A 16,688-nucleotide genomic window follows, 5' to 3' on the forward strand; every position below is an offset into this window, starting at 1 on the left:
TAGGAGAGTAGGGTCTGCTATCCTATGGTCACCCCAAATTTTTGCTTTTTGCTTCACTGGTTTCTGACTTAATGTGGCTGTGGGCCTGCTAATCAGACCCACAGCCTGCTGTTCTCTCTCTAAATTACTGCCAATGCACTCTAGGTGCATTACGAATTGGAACTGGTTCACCTTATGAGCCCCTGTATAAGTGCACCCTAGGTGCCCAGGGCATAGGTGTATCCAAGGCCTACCAGGGGCTGCAGCATGTATTATGCCACCCCTGGCCTGGCCTCCATATTTGACACAACTGGCTGATCACTCAGCTGGGGTAAGTCGGTGTAACCACCTCTTACTTAGGTACAGTATGTCTGTGCCTAACCCTAAACTGGACACATATGTTCCTATCAGCCACTCCTATGGAAGGCCTCATCAATCCTGGAGGCAGAGTGCTTGGAAATATGTGAGATGGTGCTCTAGCATGAGCTGAGCCTGTCTGCAGCTGTCAGGAACAACTCCCTAAGCTGTTCCGGGATATTGCCATACCATATACTCTTAAGTGCATTATAATCCTCGCGGTTAAATGCTATCTTTGGTTTGGCTTTATCAAAACATGTCGAGTAAGGTGTCATACGAATTGGAATACTATCCCCTCGCCAATTCTGGCGACGGGGATAGCATTCCACCCTTCTAGAGGGACACGACATGTGTGTAGCCTTAACCCCGGTTAAAGTTAAACAGAGCCTCAGCTTCACAAAATGGACGCTGCCACCACAGACACAAGTCTGGCCTCCTGCTGCTGACCGAAACTCGGCAGATGGTGGCCTGGACAAAGGGTTTCCTGCCTTGGGAGGTGCGAGCACCACCCCAGACAGGATTTTGTGTATTGGGTAGGACAGGGCTGAATAGAATCAGACATGCCCGGGGCACACAAGGTGTCCCCGTGCATAGGCCAGCCCAAACCGGTTCTGGGGCCTTCCAGCCCCAGTCCTGGCGCGGAGCTGGACAAAGGAAAGGGGGTGTAACCGCCCCCCTTCCTGGTTCCTCCCAGAGGAGGGACCTAGTAGGTGATCCACCCCCTAGATTGGAATAAGAGGGGGAGCAGTGCCATTGCACAGCAGATCATCCCGAAATCAACTTTAAACTAAGAAGAAGACTGGACTTCGACATTCTGCTGCACAGAAGACTGAAGAGAATCTCCCTTGTGGCCAAGGAGTGACCACCCTGTGAACACAGGTACCAACCAGCAACTCGACGTCTGCTTTGCCGCCGCCTCCCGCCGGAGCCCGAGCCCAGAGCCCGACAAGAACCAGATTCCCAGACCTCTCAGAGCCCGATCCACAGTCCCTGCAAAGAAGGGACCCGTGGAGGCACCGAGTGACGTGGGACCGGACCTCTTGAAAGACACCCGAAAAGCTGACTGCGCAGCTTCTGAGGCATCCTCGACGTTGTGCTTTGGGGATTGAGAACCCCCACCACCGAGCAGCCCTTGCACCGAAGATCAGCCCTCCAGCATCTCCACGATCTGCGTGGGGCCCTTTTGCATTGTGCCACTCGACGCGCCATCCCGGCCACTAGCCACGCGGCCAGCGGCCATCTTGGCGACGAACCCGAAGATTTAAACAGCAGGTCTGGTTGCTCCAGACCTACCCAAGCTCCTGTGAAAAGGAGCACCCGCTCTGACCTTGCTGGTCCGAGTGAACAGCATCTTTCAACTTCTGCGTGGCTTGCATTTGCCAAGGCCTGTTTGCTCCGATCAGGTCGCTGACACCGCCAACAGCGAGAAGCCTACGTGGGACAGCTCGTGACCGACTCCTGGACGTCCTCGACCCCGGGTATCCACGTGGCTGCAGAAAGAAGCTACCCGACAACGCCTGTTTGCACCCGACATCACCTGGTTCCACTCTGGTTCCACGGCAGTCACTGGCTAGTGACTTTGAACACTGTCCCCTCTGCTTTCAGGTCTTCACATCTACAGATCCACCCTTGGATCCACCGGAACTCTTCTCATCGAGCCGCCTGCAGCATCTCCTGCTCCAAGCACCATCGACCAGCGTGACGAAACCCGACACATCTTCGACCCTGTGCACCCGCTTCCTGTGGGTGAGGTAACTCAGCTCCGCCAGTGCTCCTGCACTGGTACACATCCCAAGGGCCTGTGTTTTAAGTTTCAGCTCCGTAGGTCACTCGGAAGGTTCCTAACTTTCTAACTTTGTGCTTTTTACGCACCATAGACTTTGTATTGAGAAGTGCGTGCACTTTGGACACTGCACCCGAGTCCCGTGGGCCTTTCCCGACTTAGCTAACTCCAGTCTCGAATAGCTCCAGCGATTCCCAAGGCCCTAGGCCTCTTCACTTTCCTCCTGGTATCCCTTATACCACTTATTTAGTATATGGTTTAGGTGGCCCCTAGGGCTCATCCATATTGTGCAACTTTTGTGTATTTTAAACTGTCTTGTGATTTAACGCTTGTGCTTCTGTGCTCATAAAGAGTCCAGGGGATTTTAATAGTTAATAAATCAATATATATTTTCAATATATATCTGTGTGGTGTCCCTTTCATTTGGTATTCAAGGGGATTGTGTATGGTATAACAGCTGGCTTCACATGCCTTTCAGAGTTTAGCCTAAGACTGCTTTGTCCACGTCACCACTAGGATAACTGGTCTACAAGGTTGAATTACAACCATCATCATAAGGGTTGCTTGGCATGGTACAAAGTGATCACTAGAACTAGTGAGCATTATATACCAGGCCAACTTCTCACATTGGTGAGCAGCGGATTGGGATCTGAGCTTGCTGTTGTTTTACCATTACAATCTTTGAGATTATCATCTGAAAGATCACACAGGTACCTGCTAGGTACATATAAAACAAGACTAGTATACTTAAGTTCTACTGAACTTAGTTGTTGTAGAGCAAAGGGAGTAGCACACCCTAGCTACAACTACTAGATAGGTTTAGTAGGTAAACACCAGTGTAGGTAGATTGCAACACATCCACCCACACTAGAGCAATGTCTGGAACAGAGGGGTCCAGTGGACTTACTCCTGTTGAGAGTGACCCTCCAAGGGCACCATCCCAGTTTGCTATTTTTCCTTTTAAGGAATTGAGACAGCTTTGTGTCTTAAGGGGTCTGAAGACAGGGCCTTCCCCTACTACAGACCACCTAAGAGAGCTCTTGGATCAGTCTGAGGCTCTAAAGACCTCTAAAGCAAACCCCACAGGGAATGCTGAAGGAGGCCATCCTTCAGAGGATGACACTGTAGACACCCCTGCCCCTATCATCCTAGTAGATGAGGAAGCCTCCACCACTGGAGCTCCTCAAGTAGATGTAGAGGAAGAGGAAGAAGAAGAGGAGGAGGAGGTGGAAAGCAGTGAGTCAGATGATGACAGAGATAGTCAGGTGCTGGTCAGTAGACTGAACCAGGCTAACTTAAGTCAACTTGGGAATGAATCAGGTAACAACCCATTCAGACCCTCAGGTGGACTTAACCAGGGCCATAGGAGGAGAAGGCATCACTCAGGTGAATCCAATACCTCCCATGTCTCTAGAGGCTCTCATGGTCACTCCAGAAAGGAGATGACTAGCCCTCAGAGAAGGGAACATGAGGCCAAGATGAGAGAGGCTGAGCTTAGGATCCAGAGGCAAGAGTTAGAGGTTGCCCTGGCTAAGGAGAAACTTGCTAGAGCAAGACAGCCTAGAGAGAGTGGGGTAATAGAACCCACTGGTGGCAGCAATATCCACAAGGATAAAGACAGGTCTTTTGATAATAGAAACCTGAGTAAGATTGTGCCCCCCTACAAAGCTGGGGATGATATCCATAAATGGATTACTGCAATGGAGAGAGCCTGCAGAGTACAGCAGATCCCTCAGGAGCAGTGGGCAGCAATCTTGTGGCTCTCCTTTGAAGGTAGAGGCCGAGACAGACTCCTCACAGTTAGTGATGGGGATTCTAGAAACTACCTGGTCCTGAAGAGTGCTCTGATTGATGGGTTAGGCTTAACCACTGAACAGTACAGGTTAATGTTCAGAGATACCCAGAAGACACAGACTCAGGACTGGTCTGAATTTGTTGAGTGTGCCACTAAGGCTCTGGAGGGATGGTTGCTGGGAAGCAAGGTTACAGACTATGAAGGATTGTACAATTTGCTGATGAGAGAACAAATTTTAAATAATTGTCAGAACCAGCAGTTGCATCAACATTTGGTTGACTCAGATTTGACCTCTCCCCAAGAATTGGGAAAGAGGGCAGATAAATGGGTAAGAACCAGAGTTAAGCAAAAGAACCAGAACCAGAACCAGGGTGGTGACCAGAAGAAAACAGACCAGAAGGGTGGGGAGCAGAAAGCTAAAGACCAGAAGTCTTCAACAGGGCCCCAAACTGAGACAGAGGGTGGGTCCCAAACTTCCAAGAAGAAGAAGAAAGAAGGTCAGAAGAAACCCTGGTGTAAAACTTGTAAGAACACCTCTCACTGGACAAGTGAGTGTAAAAAGGGTGGAGCCCCCAGCACTGCAGCCCCTAAGGCACCTGCACCCACTAGTACAGTTAGCAGTGCTGGTCCTCAAGCCAAGGGTTTAGTGGGAATCACTTTGGGAACTGGAGGAGATTCTGACCTAGTCAGAACTCCTACACAGGCTGTTCTGGTTTGTGAAGGGGACCTAGATTTGGTCCCTGACATAAGTCCCAGTAATCTGGGCAAATACAGACAGACGCCTTTGATTAACAACAAAGTGGCTCAAGCTTACAGGGACACATGTGCCAGTGTCACTATGGTGACACCTAACTTTGTGGACCCTGGACAATACATGCCAGGCGATGATTACCTGGTGACCAATGCCAGCAATGTCACTACTACACATAGTGTGGCACTTGTTAACTTTTCCTGGGGAGGGGTAACTGGCCTAAAGAAAGTTGTGGTTAGTGCTGATCTCCCAGTAGAATGTTTGTTGGGCAATGACCTGGAGAACTCTCTATGGTCAGAAGTTGAGTACAGGACTCATGCAGAGATGTTAGGGATATCATCACATGTCCTTGCTGTGACCAGGTCACAGGCCAAAAAGTGCCTCTCTGAACCTCAGGTCTTGGATCCTGGAACAATGGACCAAGTACCTCCCAAGAAGAAGAACAGGAGGGTTAAGGCTGCGCCTTCCCAACTGCCTACAAGTGAGGATCAGGCTTCACAGGAAACTGATCTTGAGACCCCTGAAGGAACTGTCCCTGAAGAACTTGAACCTGATCAGGTTGAGTTTCTGGGGACAGGGGGACCTTCTAGGGCAGACTTGGGGCAGGCTCAGTTAACCAGTCCTTCTCTTGAACCCCTCAGACAGCAGGCTGCTGCTGAGGCTGCTGGGAATGCTCAAGGTGCCCATAAAGTATATTGGGACGATGGACTCCTTTATTCAGAGGCTAGAGACCCCAAGCCTGGTGCTACCAGGAGGTTGGTTATACCTCTGCAATTTAGGGGCTTCCTACTCACCTTGGCCCATGATATTCCTTTAGCAGGACACCTAGGCCAGAACAAGACTTGGGACAGGCTTGTCCCTCACTTTCACTGGCCTCACATGTCTGAAGACACCAAGGAGTTTTGTCGCTCCTGTGAAACCTGCCAAGCCAGTGGTAAAGCAGGTGGAACAACAAAGGCCCCCCTGATACCACTACCTGTGGTGGGGGTTCCCTTTGAGAGAGTGGGGATTGATATTGTTGGTCCAATGGATCCCCCTACAGCATCTGGGCACAGATTCATACTGGTGGTAGTGGATCATGCCACCAGGTACCCAGAGGCAATTCCCCTTAGGACCACAACAGCTCCTGTTGTGGCCAGGGCCCTACTTGGAGTTTTCTCCAGAGTGGGGTTTCCTAAGGAGGTAATATCAGATAGAGGTACCAACTTCATGTCTGGATATTTGACAGCTATGTGGAAGGAATGTGGTGTAAACTACAAGTTCACCACTCCTTATCACCCACAATGCAATGGGCTTGTTGAAAGATTTAACAAGACCCTAAAGGGCATGATTAAAGGATTACCTGAAAAGCTCAGGCGAAGATGGGACATCCTTCTGCCCTGCCTTTTGTTCGCTTACAGAGAGGTCCCTCAAAAGGGGGTTGGCTTCAGCCCCTTTGAATTGTTGTTTGGGCACCCTGTAAGAGGACCCCTGTGTCTTGTAAAGGAAGGATGGGAGTTACCTCTCAAAAAGCCTAAACAGGACATAGTGGACTATGTACTTGGTCTCCGCTCCAGGATGGCAGAGTACATGGAAAAGGCATCTAAAAACCTTGAGGCTAGCCAAGAATTACAAAAAGCTTGGCATGACCAAAAGGCTGTCCTTGTTGAATTTCAGCCTGGACAGAAGGTATGGGTGTTGGAGCCAGTGGCCCCAGCAGCACTCCAAGACAAATGGTCTGGACCCCATACAATTCTGGAAAAGAAGGGAGAGGTTACCTACTTGGTGGACCTAGGAACTCCCAGGAGCCCCCACAGGGTGCTCCATGTGAACAGATTGAAGGCATATGTCAGCAGGGCAGACATGGGCTTGCTCATGGCTACAGATGAGGGGCAGGAGGAAGAGAGTGACCCTCTCCCAGACCTGCTCACTCAGAACCCTGAGGATGGCTCAGTTGATGGTGTGGCCTTAGGTGGCAGCCTCACTGAACATCAGCAACATGACTGCAGACAAGTTCTACAGGCATACAGGCATATGTTCTCCTTGACACCCAGTCAGACTAACTGGTGTACACATGTGGTGGACACTGGTGACAGTCTTCCTGTAAAGAGCAAGATTTACAGGCAACCTGACCACGTCAGGGACTGTATAAAGACTGAGGTGCAAAAGATGCTGGAATTAGGTGTCATTGAGCCTTCAGAGAGCCCCTGGGCTAGCCCAGTGGTTCTGGTCCCCAAACCTCACACCAAAGATGGCAAGAGAGAGATGAGGTTCTGTGTGGATTACAGAGGACTCAATGCTGTCACCAGGACAGATGCACACCCTATTCCAAGGGCAGATGAGCTCATTGACAAGTTGGCTTCTGCCAAATATTTGAGCACATTTGACTTGACAGCTGGCTACTGGCAAATCAGGTTAGCTGAGGAGTCTAAAGCCAAAACAGCATTTTCTACCCCTAGTGGGCATTATCAGTTTGTGGTGATGCCCTTTGGTTTGAAAAATGCACCTGCCACCTTCCAAAGGTTGGTGAACCAAGTCCTCACTGGGTTGGATGACTTTTGTGCAGCTTATCTGGACGATATTGCTGTCTTTAGCTCCACCTGGGAGGATCACCTGATCCACCTGAAGGAAGTGCTTGAGGCTCTGCAGAAGGCAGGCCTCACTATCAAGGCAACAAAGTGCCAGATAGGGCAGAGCAAGGTTGTATACCTGGGCCACCTTGTAGGTGGAGGCCAAGTTCAACCACTGGAGAGTAAGATCCAGACCATCAAGGACTGGTCCCCTCCAACTACCCAGACTCAGGTCAGAGCTTTCTTGGGCCTGACTGGGTACTACAGGAAGTTTGTTAAGAACTATGGGTCCATTGTGACTCCTCTTAATGATCTGACATCCAAGAAGATGCCCAAAAAGGTTCAGTGGACAGAAATCTGTCAAAAGGCATTTGATGACCTGAAGAAGGCCATGTGCTCTGCACCTATCCTGAAGAGTCCTGACTACTCAAGAGAGTTCATTGTCCAAACAGATGCTTCTGAGTTGGGAGTGGGAGCAGTGCTTTCACAGCTTAATGTAGATGGCCAGGACCAGCCCATTGCTTTCATTAGCAGAAGGCTGACCCCCAGAGAGAAACGTTGGTCAGCTATAGAGAGGGAGGCCTTTGCTGTGGTGTGGGCCCTGAAGAAGTTGAGGCCATACTTATTTGGTACTCACTTCAAGATTCAGACCGACCATAAGCCCCTCCTATGGCTTAATCAGATGAAGGGTGAAAACCCCAAACTACTCAGGTGGTCCATTTCCCTACAGGGGATGGACTTTACAGTGGAGCACCGCCCAGGGACTGACCATGGCAACGCAGATGGTCTCTCCAGGTACTTCCACTTAGAACATGAAGACACAACTGGTCAAGGTTAGTCTAATGTCCCTGCGTTTGGGGGGGGGTTATGTAGGAGAGTAGGGTCTGCTATCCTATGGTCACCCCAAATTTTTGCTTTTTGCTTCACTGGTTTCTGACTTAATGTGGCTGTGGGCCTGCTAATCAGACCCACAGCCTGCTGTTCTCTCTCTAAATTACTGCCAATGCACTCTAGGTGCATTACGAATTGGAACTGGTTCACCTTATGAGCCCCTGTATAAGTGCACCCTAGGTGCCCAGGGCATAGGTGTATCCAAGGCCTACCAGGGGCTGCAGCATGTATTATGCCACCCCTGGCCTGGCCTCCATATTTGACACAACTGGCTGATCACTCAGCTGGGGTAAGTCGGTGTAACCACCTCTTACTTAGGTACAGTATGTCTGTGCCTAACCCTAAACTGGACACATATGTTCCTATCAGCCACTCCTATGGAAGGCCTCATCAATCCTGGAGGCAGAGTGCTTGGAAATATGTGAGATGGTGCTCTAGCATGAGCTGAGCCTGTCTGCAGCTGTCGGGAACAACTCCCTAAGCTGTTCCGGGATATTGCCATACCATATACTCTTAAGTGCATTATAATCCTCGCGGTTAAATGCTATCTTTGGTTTGGCTTTATCAAAACATGTCGAGTAAGGTGTCATACGAATTGGAATACTATCCCCTCGACAATTCTGGCGACGGGGATAGCATTCCACCCTTCTAGAGGGACACGACATGTGTGTAGCCTTAACCCCGGTTAAAGTTAAACAGAGCCTCAGCTTCACAAAATGGACGCTGCCACCACAGACACAAGTCTGGCCTCCTGCTGCTGACCGAAACTCGGCAGATGGTGGCCTGGACAAAGGGTTTCCTGCCTTGGGAGGTGCGAGCACCACCCCAGACAGGATTTTGTGTATTGGGTAGGACAGGGCTGAATAGAATCAGACATGCCCGGGGCACACAAGGTGTCCCCGTGCATAGGCCAGCCCAAACCGGTTCTGGGGCCTTCCAGCCCCAGTCCTGGCGCGGAGCTGGACAAAGGAAAGGGGGTGTAACCGCCCCCCTTCCTGGTTCCTCCCAGAGGAGGGACCTAGTAGGTGATCCACCCCCTAGATTGGAATAAGAGGGGGAGCAGTGCCATTGCACAGCAGATCATCCCGAAATCAACTTTAAACTAAGAAGAAGACTGGACTTCGACATTCTGCTGCACAGAAGACTGAAGAGAATCTCCCTTGTGGCCAAGGAGTGACCACCCTGTGAACACAGGTACCAACCAGCAACTCGACGTCTGCTTTGCCGCCGCCTCCCGCCGGAGCCCGAGCCCAGAGCCCGACAAGAACCAGATTCCCAGACCTCTCAGAGCCCGATCCACAGTCCCTGCAAAGAAGGGACCCGTGGAGGCACCGAGTGACGTGGGACCGGACCTCTTGAAAGACACCCGAAAAGCTGACTGCGCAGCTTCTGAGGCATCCTCGACGTTGTGCTTTGGGGATTGAGAACCCCCACCACCGAGCAGCCCTTGCACCGAAGATCAGCCCTCCAGCATCTCCACGATCTGCGTGGGGCCCTTTTGCATTGTGCCACTCGACGCGCCATCCCGGCCACTAGCCACGCGGCCAGCGGCCATCTTGGCGACGAACCCGAAGATTTAAACAGCAGGTCTGGTTGCTCCAGACCTACCCAAGCTCCTGTGAAAAGGAGCACCCGCTCTGACCTTGCTGGTCCGAGTGAACAGCATCTTTCAACTTCTGCGTGGCTTGCATTTGCCAAGGCCTGTTTGCTCCGATCAGGTCGCCGACACCGCCAACAGCGAGAAGCCTACGTGGGACAGCTCGTGACCGACTCCTGGACGTCCTCGACCCCGGGTATCCACGTGGCTGCAGAAAGAAGCTACCCGACAACGCCTGTTTGCACCCGACATCACCTGGTTCCACTCTGGTTCCACGGCAGTCACTGGCTAGTGACTTTGAACACTGTCCCCTCTGCTTTCAGGTCTTCACATCTACAGATCCACCCTTGGATCCACCGGAACTCTTCTCATCGAGCCGCCTGCAGCATCTCCTGCTCCAAGCACCATCGACCAGCGTGACGAAACCCGACACATCTTCGACCCTGTGCACCCGCTTCCTGTGGGTGAGGTAACTCAGCTCCGCCGGTGCTCCTGCACTGGTACACATCCCAAGGGCCTGTGTTTTAAGTTTCAGCTCCGTAGGTCACTCGGAAGGTTCCTAACTTTCTAACTTTGTGCTTTTTACGCACCATAGACTTTGTATTGAGAAGTGCGTGCACTTTGGACACTGCACCCGAGTCCCGTGGGCCTTTCCCGACTTAGCTAACTCCAGTCTCGAATAGCTCCAGCGATTCCCAAGGCCCTAGGCCTCTTCACTTTCCTCCTGGTATCCCTTATACCACTTATTTAGTATATGGTTTAGGTGGCCCCTAGGGCTCATCCATATTGTGCAACTTTTGTGTATTTTAAACTGTCTTGTGATTTAACGCTTGTGCTTCTGTGCTCATAAAGAGTCCAGGGGATTTTAATAGTTAATAAATCAATATATATTTTCAATATATATCTGTGTGGTGTCCCTTTCATTTGGTATTCAAGGGGATTGTGTATGGTATAACAGCTGGCTTCACATGCCTTTCAGAGTTTAGCCTAAGACTGCTTTGTCCACGTTACCACTAGGATAACTGGTCTACAAGGTTGAATTACAACCATCATCATAAGGGTTGCTTGGCATGGTACAAAGTGATCACTAGAACTAGTGAGCATTATATACCAGGCCAACTTCTCACAATGGTCTTATGAAATTATCTCCAAAAGACCGAAACATCGACTACTGAGTCTAATTCTGCTTGATATTCATTAACCACTATTGATTTTCATTTATTTTTGATTTGAAATCGTTGTGTCACTATTTGTTAGCAGTGTAGACTTATGTTGAGATATATCTTAGGAGCATACAAGACGCTCCCTTTTATATCCCAAATGCATTTTTCTGTACCCTACTTGTATTGTTGATTTAATTTCCCTGTTACAAAGAAAAATAACAATCTTTTTGGCTAAAAAACCTGGTTATTGTATTCTTTTACTTCTTTAATGTGTTAGTGTGGTAACATTATTGATGTGTACTTGTAAAACTTCATTCAGCCACTAACTTTTAGTAGCGTGGGTACTCAATTCATTGCAGTCCCTCTTGTGCTGTAACTGAGAATTCTTAACAAACAAACCCCTTGCTGGCCCATTTTTCAAACATTCTGATTTTAGAGGCCTGTATGCTAAACTTGATGTCCTCTGTCCGGTTATTTAGCCATCCATGAAAAGATTTCAGTTCTTCCTCATTACCTGCCCAGGTTAGGAAGACATCATCAATAAAGCGGATCCATTCGCCAATCCATTGTCTGAAGGGATTGTTTTTATAAATGAAGGTCTCTTCATATTGGCTCATGTATAGGACCGCTAATTCTGGGGCAAAAGGACAGCCCATAGCGACTCCTTTGATTTGGTAAAAGAAGTCATCTTTAAATTTAAAATAATTCTTTTTAAGGGCCATATTAGCTAGCTCCAAAATGAATTCAGTTGGTATCTTCATCGGTCGCCTAGAGAGGCTCAGAAAATGGTGACAGCTTAGAAAATGGAGTCGCTCAAGCATAGGCCTCTATTCTCGCAAAAGAGCAAAATGTGTATGCAAGAAGACATAGGATTATGCCAAAGCCAATAGCAAGCACTGCCGTTAAGCAAGATAAAGTCGGAAACAGAAAGGGACATAATCAAGCCCTACTTCGTAGCTTATTCTTACTAGGCAGGCCTACACATCACTATATTCTGTGAAAATATGCTAAATAAGACTAAGATGCTGATGGGCAACCGTCATAATCAGGCCATTCAACCATATAAATGGCACATTCATTACAGGATCCCTAGTTGGACAAAGGTATGTACCATTGCCAACTAGAGACCCCCAGATCTAACATTGGTGGTCAGCGGTGAGGATTTGGACCTGCATTTGTGTTTCATATACAGTGATTGGTGTACACTACTAGTGAGTGCAGACCAAACGCGACCACATACTTTTTTTGGTAGAATCTTTTTCCTTGGACTGTTATTTTTTCCTGAAAACTCCCAATTCTTACTACCATCAGTAAATCAGCATCTGATGCATCTATGGATCTTGACTTTGAGGAAGAGAGGTTGGAAACCTACACTTTGAAACAGCTCAAGCATCTCTGCTAGAAATTGAAAGTTGCTACACCAGACGTTTCTAAAAAGGATGACTACCAAAAGGCGCTGAGGGCCTGGGTAGAAGCAAGAAATGTCCCTGATCTTGTGGTGGAGCCAGTTGGGGATGCAGATGGGCAAATTGATAGGCCAGTGTTTCCAGTCAGGGGAGGGGTGCTGCCCCCACCTGGCAGCAGTATCTCTTCCAAAGACCTGTCCCCCAGAGAATTGGAAGACAGGGCGAGAAATAGGGCACACAAGCTGGAGATGGCTAAGCTTAAGATGGAGAGTCAGAGGGAAGCAGAGAATAACAGATTGTCCTTGAAGAGAGAGAGAGAATGAGAATGGAGCATGAGAGGATGTTGAGGGAGTTAGAGATCAAGGCGAAGGGAGTAGAGATCAATCCCTCTGGTGGCAGCGCACCATCTGTGCCTTCAGAAGGCAGGGTATATATTCCAAAGGATGTCATCAAAGATTTCCATAAGCATTAAGATATTGGGCAGTGGTTTGCAGCTTATGAAATAGCAATGTTGGCCCACCAGGTCCCTGAGAAGGATTGGGGAACGGGGTTGTGGGGCCGCTTTGTGAATGAGGGGAGGGATACTTTGTTAGAACTACCCAGTGAGAATAGGATGGCTTATGCCCACATGAAGGAAGCCCTGATGACAAGATATGGTTTGACCCCAGAACTCTATAGACAGAGGTTCAGGAATTTTAAGAAACTGGAGGGAACCACTTGGGTAGAATATGTACCTTACTTTTGCAGTGCTATGGATGGTTGGGTGAGGGGAAGCAATGTGGATAATTTTCAAGCGCTCTATGATATGATTGCCAGGGAGCACTTGTCTGCTAATTGTTTTCCAGAGCTACGCCAGCACCTTATTGATAGCAAGTTGACTAACCCTAAGAAGCTTGCTGAGGATGCAGACCGCTGGGTCAGTACCAGGGTCCACAAGGGTCTTGTCAGAGACTCTGCCAAGGGTGGGCAGGGTCCCCAGCAAAAGTATGGGGGGCAAGGGTAAACAGAGGGAGTTCCAGAAAGGGCCCCAAAGTTATTCCCTAGGGAACCAAGGTAAGGGTTCCCAGCCTCCCCCTGAGAAGAAGTCAGGATTCCCGACAGGTAAACCTGTTTATAGGGGGCCTGTTACCTGCTTTCAGTCTAAGCAGGCAGGACACCGTTGGTATGATCCCTAGTGTCCCCAAAAGGTTCAGTATGTGCCACCCCATGCACCACCCCGTCAGATGGCCAGTGTAGCCCTGGGTGGGGAGGAAAAGGGTACCCAAGGTGGGTGGGGTCCAGCAGAAATGTCCTTTGTCTCATTAGGAGACTTTGAGATTGTCCCAAAAACTCAGCTGCCTGATAACACTAAAAAATACAGGCAGTGGGTGACCATCAATGGCCATAGAGTGGAGGCTCTGAGAGACACCAGAACCAGTGTGTCAGCTGTCAAGTGTCACTTGGTGTCTGAAGAGCAGGTGGTCCCCAATGCATTCTTCCCAGTTATTGCCGCTGACAACACAGAGAGCCATTGCAAGGTGGCTCAAGTTCCCTTTGAGTGGGGGGTCTCTGGTACTCTTCAAGTAGCTATGAGGCCAGCCATGCCTGTTGATTGTCTGTTAGGCAATGATTTGGAAAGCTCCCCTTGGGCTAAAGTGGAGAAGAAGGCTCATTTAAAGATGTTGGGTCTGCCTGAGTGGGCGTGTGTGACCACACGGTCTATGGCAGCTAATGGTGTTCAAGAGATCCTGAGCCTGAAAATATGGCCCAGGAACCTGCCTTAAAGAGACGAGGTAGGGGGCGTGGGAAACCAGCCCCCATTGTTCCCACAGTCAAGGAGGAGGCAGACTTTGACGGGGATGCCCTGGAACCTACTGGTGAGCAAGTTTCTGAACTGGGGAACCAACCTGAGCCGACCCATTGGCAGCAAGAAGGGAGGCCCTCCAGGGAGGAATTTTGTGCAGAGCAGAAGTGCCTTCCTACTGGGGTTGCTTCATGACGTTCCTTTAGCTGGACATCTGGGGCATAACAAGACCTTTGAAAGGCTTGTCTCTCACTTTTATTGGCCCCAGATGCGGAAGAGTTCAGATACTCATTGTAGGACCTGTCAAACCTGCCAGGCAAGTGGGAAAAGTGGTAGTCAGTACCCCCTTTGAACGGGTTGGCATTGCCATTGTGGGGCCACTGGACCCCAAGACAGTCATGGGCAACAGGTTTATCCTGGTCTTGGTGGACCATGCTACCCGGTACCCGGAAGCCATACTGCTCAGGACAGTGACGGCCCCCGTGGTGGGACGTGCACTGATGAGGATTTTCTCTTGTGTGGGGCTCCCCAGAGAGATGGTGTCTGACCGAGGTACAAACTTCATTTCCACTTATATGAAGTCTCTGTGGAAGGAGTGTGGTGTTACCTATAAGTTCACCACTCCTTACCACCCACAAGGTAATGGGTTGGTTGAAAGATTCAACCGGACCCTTTTGCATGATCATGGGTCTTGAGGAACCAATGAGGCTTAAAAGTGGGACGTCTTCTTGCCATGCCTTCTGTTTGCTTACCGTGAGGTGCCACAAAAGTCCCTAGGGTTCAGCCCCTTTGAGCTTTTGTATGGACACCCGTTAAGAGGACCTTTGAGTCTGGTCAAGAAAGGCTGGGAGCAATCTCCCAGGAAACCTCCCCAGGATGTATACAGTTACATGCTGGCCTTCAGGAACCAGACTCAGCGATTCAGAGATCTCGCCCAGTCGAATCTGGAAGCCAGCCAGGAAGAGATGAAGCTTTGGTACGATCAGAATGCCACTCTGGTTGAGCTTCAGCCTGGACAGAAAGGTTGGGTCATGGCCCCTGTAGAGCCTTGTGCGCTCCAGGACAGATGTACCGGTCCATTTGAGGTGGTAGAGCGCAAGAGTGATGTCACCTATCTGGCACCTATCTGGTGAACTAAGGTGAACTAAGGATCCCTTTGCGGGTCCTACATGCACCTATCTGGTGAACTAAGGTGAACTAAGGTGAACTAAGGATCCCTTTGCGGGTCCTACATGTTAATCGCCTGAAGCCCCACTTAGAAAGGTCCGAAGTGGGCATGCTCCTAGCGACAGATGATGGAATGGAGGAGGAGACAGAGCTTCTTCCTGACCTCCTGTCTGCAACAGAGCAAGATGGGTCAGTGGATGGAGTCAGCCTCTCTGCCACACTGACCCCCTGATCAGCATCAAGATTGCCACCAGCTGTTGGGGCAATTCTCTTATCTATTTTCCTTGGTTCCTGGTGTCACAGAGTGGTGTGTTCAAGATGTGGACACTGGAGACAGTCCTCTTGTGAAGCACAAGGCTTACAGGGTGACTGACAAGGTCAGGGCTTACATCAAGGAAGAAGTCTCCAAGATGTTTGCTTTTGGGGTGATTGAGTCCTCAAACAGTTATTGGGCCAGCCCAGTGGTTTTGGTCCCAAAGGCTACAGCGCCTGGTGCCACACCAGAACTCCGGTTCTGTATGGACTACCGAGGACTCAATTCAGTCACCAGGACTGACGCGCACCCCATCCCCAGAGCTGATGTGCTCATTGATCGGTTAGGGGCTGCACGGTACCTCAGCACGTTTGATTTGACGTCCGGGTACTGGCAGATCGCCTTGAATGATGGGGCCAAAGAGAGGTCAGCATTCTCCACACCAGATGGGCACTACCAATTCCGGGTTATGCCCTTTGGGATGAAGAATGCCCCTGCCACCTTTCAGAGGTTGGTCAACCAGGTGTTGGCTGGACTGCAGGATTTCAGTGCCGCCTACCTGGATGACATTTCAGTGTTCAGCGCCAGTTAAGAAGAACATCTGCACCAACTCTGGGAAGTGTTGATGGCACTGCGCAAGGCAGACCTCATGATCAAGGCGAGTAAGTGCCAGATCGGGCAGGCTTCCCTGGTGTACTTGGGTCACCAGGTAGGGTGCGGCCTTGTGGAGCTCCAGCAACCCAAGATTGATACCATTCTGGCATGGGAACCCTCAAAGACTCAGACACAGGTGAGAGCCTTTTTAGGACTCACAGGGTACTACAGGAGGTTTGTCAAGGAGTATGGCAACATTGTTGCACCCTTGACTGAGCTGATTTCCAGGAAGCAGCCCAAGAATGTGAACTGGACTGACACCTGTTAGAAGGCTTTTGACGGCAATCCGACTGCCATGTGAACAGCACCTGTGCTTCAGGCACCCAACTTCTCAAAAGAATTAATTGTTCAGACAGACGCTTCAGAGCATGGTGTGGGGGCTGTTCTATCACAGATTAATAAAGAGGGCCTAGACCAACCTGTAGCCTTCATCAGTAGGAGGTTACTTCTACGGGAACAGAGGTGGAGTGCAATTGAGCGTGAGGCGTTTGCTGCAGTCTGGGCACCACTGAAGAAGTTGAGACCATACTTGTTTGGACTCACTTCCTGGTTCAGACCTA

This window comes from Lissotriton vulgaris, chromosome 3_1 (genome assembly GCF_964263255.1).
Source record: "Lissotriton vulgaris chromosome 3_1, aLisVul1.2, whole genome shotgun sequence".
NCBI classification, from domain to species: domain Eukaryota; kingdom Metazoa; phylum Chordata; class Amphibia; order Caudata; family Salamandridae; genus Lissotriton; species Lissotriton vulgaris.